This window comes from Ipomoea nil, unplaced genomic scaffold (assembly GCF_001879475.1).
Source record: "Ipomoea nil cultivar Tokyo-kokei standard unplaced genomic scaffold, Asagao_1.1 scaffold3054, whole genome shotgun sequence".
Lineage (NCBI taxonomy): Eukaryota > Viridiplantae > Streptophyta > Magnoliopsida > Solanales > Convolvulaceae > Ipomoea > Ipomoea nil.
In genome coordinates this window covers 40,382-49,083 of record NW_017619482.1, presented here as the reverse complement: position 1 = coordinate 49,083, position 8,702 = coordinate 40,382, and positions in this window count along the sequence as shown.

Genomic DNA, 8,702 nt, shown 5'->3' with positions numbered 1-8,702 from the left:
GCCCTTCGGACTCACCAATGCACCCGCCATATTCATGGACCTCATGAACCGGGTTTTTCGACCCCACCTGGATGACTTCGTCATTGTATTCATTTACGATATCCTAGTCTACTCCCGAAACAAGGAAGAACACGAAAGGCACCTCCGCATAACCTTGCAAACTCTAAGAGAACACCAACTATACGCTAAGTTCTCCAAATGCGAATTCTGGAAAGACAGCGTGGCCTTCCTAGGCCACGTGATAACCAAAGAAGGAATTAAGGTAGACCCCGCCAAGGTCCGTGCCGTTAAGGAATAGACCACACCAAGTTCGCTGTCAGAGGTCCGCAGCTTCCTAGGCCTGGCTGGTTACTACAGGAGGTTTGTACCCGACTTTACTAAAATAGCTCAACCTCTCATCAAACTCATGAAAAAGGAGACCCCGTTCCGATGGGACGACAACTGCATCGCGGCCTTTCAGGAATTGAAAGATAAACTAACCACGGCACCCGTACTAGCTATCCCCTCCGGAGTGGAGGGATTTGAGGTCTTCAGTGACGCCTCCAAAAAGGGGTTGGGTTGCGTGTTAATGCAAAAGGGAAAAGTAATAGCATACGCATCCAGGCAACTCAAAACCCACGAAGAAAATTACCCCACCCATGACCTCGAGCTAGCCGCTATCGTATTCGCGCTGAAAATTTGGAGGCACTACCTATACGGAGTGCAATGCAAGATCTACACAGACCATAAGAGCCTAAAGTACACCTTCACCCAGAAAGACCTAAACATGAGACAACGAAGGTGGCTAGAACTCATAAAAGACTAAGACCTAGACATTCAGTACCACGAGGGAAAAACTAACATTGTGGCAGACGCCCTAAGTAGGGAGGCTAACCACTCCCTCAACGCCACCTGGGTCCTACCCGACCAGCTGTACAAAGACTTCCAGAAGCTGAACTTGGAAATAATAAAGCAAAATCAAACCCACCCCGAGATCCACCTATTCAACACACAAATCATACCCACACTCGTCAAAGAAATCAAAATAGGACAGCAGCAAGATCCGGAACTAGATAAAATAAACCTAGACCTAACCCAAGGGAAAGAAGGACCCTTCAAAATACACAAAGATGGCAGTCTCCGCTACCAAGGTAGGTGGTGCGTACCCACGACGCATCTCCACTTAAAACAACAAATCTTGGAGGAAGGACACAACACCCCATACTCGGTGCACCCCGGGGGTGACAAACTATACCAAGAGGTCAAAAGGTCGTTTTGGTGGCCCAACATGAAAAAGGAAGTCACAGATTTCGTGGCCAAATGCCTGAACTGCCAAAGGGTGAAGGCCGAACGATGCAAACCCAAGGGGCTCGTGCAACGCCTTGAGATACCACAAAGAAAGTGGGATTCCATATCCATGGACTTCGTCGGAGGATTACCCCCAACAAAAACCGGCAAGGATAAAATTTGGGTCATAGTGGACCGACTAACCAAAACGGCGCGATTCATTGCCATGAAGGAGACATGGACGATGACACAACTAGCCCAAGACTACCTAGCCCGAGTGGTGAAATACCACGGAATTCCCCGAAAAATTGTGTCCGATAGAGACTCTAGGTTCCTCTCAAAATTCTAGAAGTCACTACAATCGGCCTTGGGGACACAACTGAAACTAAGTACGGCATTCCACCCCACCACTAACGGCCAAACCGAGAGAACCATTCAGACTCTCGAAGACATGCTGAGGGCCTGTGTGTTAGACTTCCAAGGGACATGGGAAGAACTGTAACACCCCTGATTTTCAAGACATTTAAAACTTAATAATAAAGGTAACATCTCATTAAATCCCAAAGCGTAACATAAGTGTACGGGGTGCTATGCCACACCTGGGCTGGAGAACCCAGGTGCACAGGCTGTCTAACTACTATCCTCCGAAATATAAATGCATAACATGGCACGCAGGCCGAAGGGGAAACTATACTACTTCTACGCTCCAGTTCTAGCGCGCTCCAGTGCTCTAATCCTCTGTGCCTGAAAGCCAAATATATCTGTTCAGCGAGAGATGCTAGTAACCCACTCCAATGCGTTGAAATACAATACATATAGCAATATATATATAGATATACGAAAACCATTTTGAGCATGAGAATATATCCTACGAACTCTAGCTTTAAAAACCGGGAATGACTCGACAGATCAGGTCAGACACAATCAACAGTTATACGAGCATATGCAGTTCACAACAGATAAGGCAGATAAGGCAGAGCATAAACAATGATCATAACCCAACATGAACAATCCCCAATATAAATCCCATAGTCACATCCCCCAAGACACTCATAATCACAACTCTTCCATGTCACAACACATAATGGACGTTGTTGGCGCCACAGGACCACTCGCATGCCCATACATGCGGGTCAGCGCATATAGCTCTGACACGGCCCCACAGCACCATGCCCCGTATCGCAACACGGGGAGGTCGATCGCAACCGACAGATGAACCGCAGCTCATCATAATGTTTGATCGCAACCGAACAGTGGACCGCAGCCCAAGAGAGTGTGTCATCTGACTGTAGCCAGGAATTCCCATCTGACTACAGCCAGCCTCTGAACCGCAGCTCAGGAAAGATGTCACCTGATTGCAGCCAGGAATTCCCATCTGACTACAACCAGCTTCTGGACCGCAGCCCAGGGTACCGTCATCCGGCTGCAGCCAGGAATTCCCATCTGACTGTAGCCGGCTTCTGAACCGCAACTCAGGATAACCAATCCGATCGCAACCGAATTGGGGCAACACGCACACATAACACATAGCAAGCACATGCAACCCACATTACACATTGGGAAGGGGGACAAAGCGTATAACAACCTTATGCGTGATCCATCACGTACTAAGAATAGTCCTAAGGGGTTCATACTTCTTCCACCTAGGTCAACGGGATACCAATTCAACTAGCATGCAATATAATAGACTCATAAACCTACGAACGGTACCCGAAATATCAAACTAGACATAGGCACGACAAACGGGGTCCGTTGGGACACCACAGGGATCGGGGAAACATCAAACGGGGAAGCCGAGGTCCCGAGGGGGGAAAATTCCAGCGGGTAGCCGGTGGGTGGGGGTCCACCCGCCGGCCATCACCGTTCCGGGCAGCGGGTGCCCGGCGGGCAGCTGCCCGCCCGCCGGCTGCCCGCTGCCGGAACTGCCCGGAGTTGCCACGGGTAGGTGGCGGGTCCCCTACCCCCACCTACCCCCCACTGACTCTTTTCATCACTTTTCGCCCCGGGAACCGTTGTGGAACCCGAAACCATGCTTAGACACTTTACAACGCAATTAACGACAACACGTAGACAATTAACGGATCAAATACGAGAAACGAACGGCACCTAACCTATCATGCATAATCAACACCCACACATGCGATTTCCCCACCCGATGATCCAAGAATAATATCATACGATACAACCTAGGGTTCTAATCACTTTTATATCAACAAGAATACAATTCGTGTTCTAATTGCAAGATTCGGTAGGAACAACACATAATCATCAAGGATACCAATTAATCATCAAAAACATCATAATCATCAAGAACAACACATAATCATCAAAACCCCAATTAATCATCAAGAACATCATAATTATCAAGAAACTCCCAATATCAAGATTATCAAGATTCCTCATGGAATCATTATATCGACATCAATAATAATCATCATCAATCGCCATTTACAACAATATGGGGGAAACCCTAAGGGGAAATCATAGCTATGAAAATAGGTTTTGTTGAGACATGGGTTACCTCTTAGCCTTAATTAATTCCTTGGCTATGAAGGATCTTTCTTTAAGCTTTCTTGCTTTCTTGATTTCTTCTAAAGGAATTCTTGGAGCTCTCCTGAGCGATGGGGCGTTTAGGCGTGTGGGGAGTTCTAGGTGTCTCCTAAGTTCCCTATTTATATATTTAAAACTCCTAATTAGGGCCTGAATGGTATGGGTTTACTAATTCTATTCCTTATAGGGCTCAGGGACTTACTTTAGGGATAAGGGTCCATATTAATTAAAGCGGATCCTAATCACAATCTGAATAGTAAAAGACCTACTTCCTTTATTCCTAATAGATAACTAGGTCTAGGATTCCTAATTAGGATCTGAATAGTAAAAGGTTTACTATCTTTATTCCTAATAGGCTTAAGCCTCTAATTTAGGCAAGGGTCCACGGTTCATGGTGGACCCTATTAATTAATTAAAGGGGAACCTAACATAATTAATCATATTTAATTATTATTAGCGGGATTAATTAAATAATTAATCCAGGATTTAAAGGCCGTAACACGGGGTGTTACAAGAACACCTAGACGTCATTGAATTCTCGTACAACAACAGCTACCACGCAAGCATCCGTATGGCACCCTACGAAGCCTTATACGGACAAAAATGAAGAACTCCCTTGTGTTGGGAGGACATGGTCGACCCGGTGACACTAGGGCCCCAATACCTACAAGACACCATAACCAAGGTCAAACACATCCAAGAAAGGATGAAGGCTGCTCAAGATCGCCAAAAATCCTACGCCGACCTAAAGAGAAAACAAGTCGAATTCAACCCCGGGGACAAGGTTTGGTTAAGAATCTCACCCACACGAGGGGTAATGAGATTCGGAAGAAAAGGAAAACTCAGCCCCCGATTTATCGGCCCTTATGAAATCATAAAAAGGGTCGGGAATCTAGCCTACCGCCTCGCTCTACCCATCGAACTAGAAAGAGTACACAACGTATTCCACATATCCCAGCTAAAGAAATACGTGCACGACCCAAGCTACGTGCTACAACCCGAGGTCGTGGACCTCGACGAGTCTCTAGCATACGAAGAAAGACCAGTAAGAATCCTGGACACCAAGACAAGAACCACCCGTCGTCGGGCCATAGAAATGGTAAAAGTCCTCTGGACCAACCATGGCACCGAAGAAGCAACATGGGAACTCAAGGACACAATGAAGGAACGCTACCCCGAACTCTTCACACCAGGTAACCAAGAGGGAGTCGCCCGACAAGAACCAAGCTTCGGGGACGAAGCTTCCCGTTAAGGGGGGGAGAGTGGAACACCTCGTGTTACGACCCCTAAAACCAATTAACCATTTAACCAATTATCCAAAGAAAGAATTAAATTACAATAATTAATTAGGGAAAAGGCCCACCATGGTCCGTGGGCCCTCACCCCTAAAACCCAACCCCTAGCCCTTAAAGGAATAGAATTAGCAAGCCAATATATTAGTTCCTAATTAAGACTCCTAAATATATAAATAGGGGACTTAAGAGGCACCTAGAACCCCCCACCACAATAATCCCTCACCACACAAGAAGTTCCAAGAATTCCCCTAGGAGAAATCAAGAAAGGAGAAAGCTTCAAGAAAGACCCTTCATAGCCAAGGAATTAATTAAGCCTAAAAGGTAAACCATGTCTCAACAAAACCTATTTTCATAGCTATGATTCCCCTCTTAGGATTTCCCCCATATTCTTGTGTGTTGATGATTCGTTATAATGATCTTGATAATTGGTGTTATGATTCCATGGGTAATCTTGATGATAAGAGGTTCTTGATGATTATATGGTGTTCTTGATGTTCTTGATGATTATATGATGTTCTTGATGTTTATATGATATTCCTACCGAATCGTGATATTAAAAGATGAATTGTGTTCTTGTTGATTTAAAAGTAATTAGAACCCTAGGTTATATCGTGGGATTCGTATGGTATTATTCTTGGTAGATTGGGTGGGAATTTGTATGTTTGGGTGTTGATTATGTTTAGAAAAGCATGATAGGTTATGTGCCGTATGTTTCTTGATTTTGACCCGTTAATTGTCTACGTGTGTTATCAGTTGCGTTTGAAAGTGTCTAAGCATGGTTCCGGGTTCCACAAAGGTTCCCGGGGCGTTTTTGGTGAAAAAGAGTCAGTGGGGGGTAAGTGGGGGTAGGGGACCCGCCACCTACCCGGGTTCCCCTACCCCCACCTACCCCCCACTAAATCTTTATTAAAATAACCGTCCCGGGATCCTTTGTGGCACCCGAAACCATGCTTAGACACTTTTAAACGCAATTGATGACACCACGTAGACAATTAACGGATCAAAAGCAAGAATCATATAGCACAAAACCTATCATGACTTCTAAGCATAATCAACTCCCGAACATGCAAATTCCCACCCAAATATAACAAGAATATCACAACATGAATTTCACGATTCATCCTAGGGCTCTAATCATTTTTAAATTATCAAGATCGTTATTCATCTTTTAATATCAAGAAACATCGAGATTTATCAAGAACCTCTTATCATCATCATGATCATCGAGATCACACATAAATTCATCTCATCAATCACCATGATCATATCATCAATACCATAAATGATTTACCAAGACACGAGTATAGAGAAGAAGCCAAAGAAGGAGATTATAGCAAAGAAAATAGGTTTTGTTAAGACATGGGTTACCTCTTAGCCTTATTTAATTTCCTTGGCTATGAAGGGTTTTTCTTTAAGATTTCTCCTTTCTTGATTTCTCCTAGCGGAATTCTTGGAACTTCTTGTGTGGTGAGAGATTATTTGTGATGTGAGATCTATGTGCCTCCTATGTCCCTATTTATATATTTAAGATTCCTAATTACGGTCTAAGTGGTATGGGTTTGCTAATTCTATTTCCTATAGGACTAGGGGATTGGTTTTAGGGATAAGGGCCCATGGACCATGGTGGGCCTTTCTTAATTAATTAATGAGATTTAATCCCTTTTTCTGGGTAAATAATTAATTGGTTTATGGTTCGTAACACGTGGTGTTACAGTATCATATCAAGCTCTCGGTGCTTGTTTCAACCCATACAATGCCTTTTTAAGTTTGTAGACTTTGTCACCTTCGCCTTTTACCTCAAAACCTGAGAGTTGTTCGACATAAACTTCTTCTTCAAGTAATCCGTTCAAGAATGCGCTCTTGACGTCCATTTGGTAGACGGTGAAGTCCTTGTGTGCGGCATAAGCTAGGAAAATTCTTATAGCTTCGAGTCTTGCTACGGGTCCAAAGGTTTCATCAAAATCTATTCCTTCCTCTTGCGAATATCCCTTTGCAACGAGCCTTGCTTTATTCCTAACAATTACGCCGTCTTCGTTTGCTTTGTTCCGGAAGACCCATTTTGTTCCTACAACATTGTGATCATTTGGTCTTGGAACTAGTTCCGAAATGTCGTTTCTTTTGAATTGATCAAGCTCCTCTTGCGTGGCATCAATCCAACTCGAACCATTTAGAGCTTCGTGCACTTCCTTTGGTTCAATTTGAGATAAATAGCACATGAACCATGCTTCCATGGTTGAGGATCTTGTCTTTACGCCATCGAGTATATTTCCGATGACTAAATCTGGAGGGTGATTTTTTAGCCATCTCAAATCTGGTTCATATGGGTGCATCATACTGGATGGGTTCGCTAGTTGAGAACTGGAGTGATCTGTTCGAATTTCATCATTAATTCCGTGGTCTCCAACTTGATCTCCAACCAAATCTCTAATTGGATCTCCAACTAAATCTCCAACCTCATCTCTAATTGGATCTCCAATTGGATCTCCAACCTCATCTCTATTAATATTATAATGAATTGCGCCACATGCACTTTCTGGATGAGAGATTGGATTTTCTAGAGAATTGGTTTCGAGCTCATCTAAACCCTGCAAAATATTATCTTCACACGTATCATTAGTATAACCAAAATCAATTTGACACCTGTTACCATTTTGTATGTCATCCACGTCCAGTGCACTATTTTTGACGTGCGATTTTTCATCAAACACCACGTGTATGGACTTTTGAACCACCATTGTTCTTTTGTTTAATACATTGAATGCTTTGCTTGTAGTCGAATATCCTAGAAAAATTCCTTTATCTGCACGCTCATCGAAAGCTTTTAGATGCAATTTATCATTAATATAAATAAAACATTTGCATCCAAAGATATGAAAATAACTAATATCTTGTTTTCTCCCTTTGTATAATTCATATGGCGTCATCTTATACTGCTTGTGAATCATGCTTCTATTTTGTGTGTAGCAAGCAGTATTGATAGCTTCCGCCCAATATCTTTTCGGGAGACCGGATGCACTGATCGTCACTCGTGTGGCTTCTTTAAGCGTCCAGTTTCTTCTTTCGGCTACGCCATTTTGTTGTGGCGTTCTCGCGGTAGATAATTGATTAGAAATTCCTTGTGCATCGCAAAATGGCTGAATCATGCTATTCACGAACTCGGTTCCACGATCAGTTCGAATTTTTGATATTATCATATCCTTCTCATTTTGGAGTTGCTTCAATAGCTTTGGTAGCACTTGCTCAACTTCGCTTTTCTTCTTGATAAACACGGTCCAAGTGTACCTGGAAAAATCATCAACAACAACAAGATTATATTTCTTACCACTTACACTTATTGGATCAACCTGTCCAAATAAGTCCATGTGTAGTAAGCTTAGCGGTCTTGACGTTGACTCTTGCGTCTTTGATTTGAACGACGATTTAATTTGTTTTCCTCGTTGGCATGCGTCGCACACTTGGTCCTTCTTGAAGACAATATTTGGTAAACCTTTAACAAGATTCTTCTTTGAAAGTTGATTGATTGTTAAAGTTTAGATGGTTGAGCTTCTATGTCATTCCCAATTTGCTTCATTCGAATTTCTGGCCATTAAG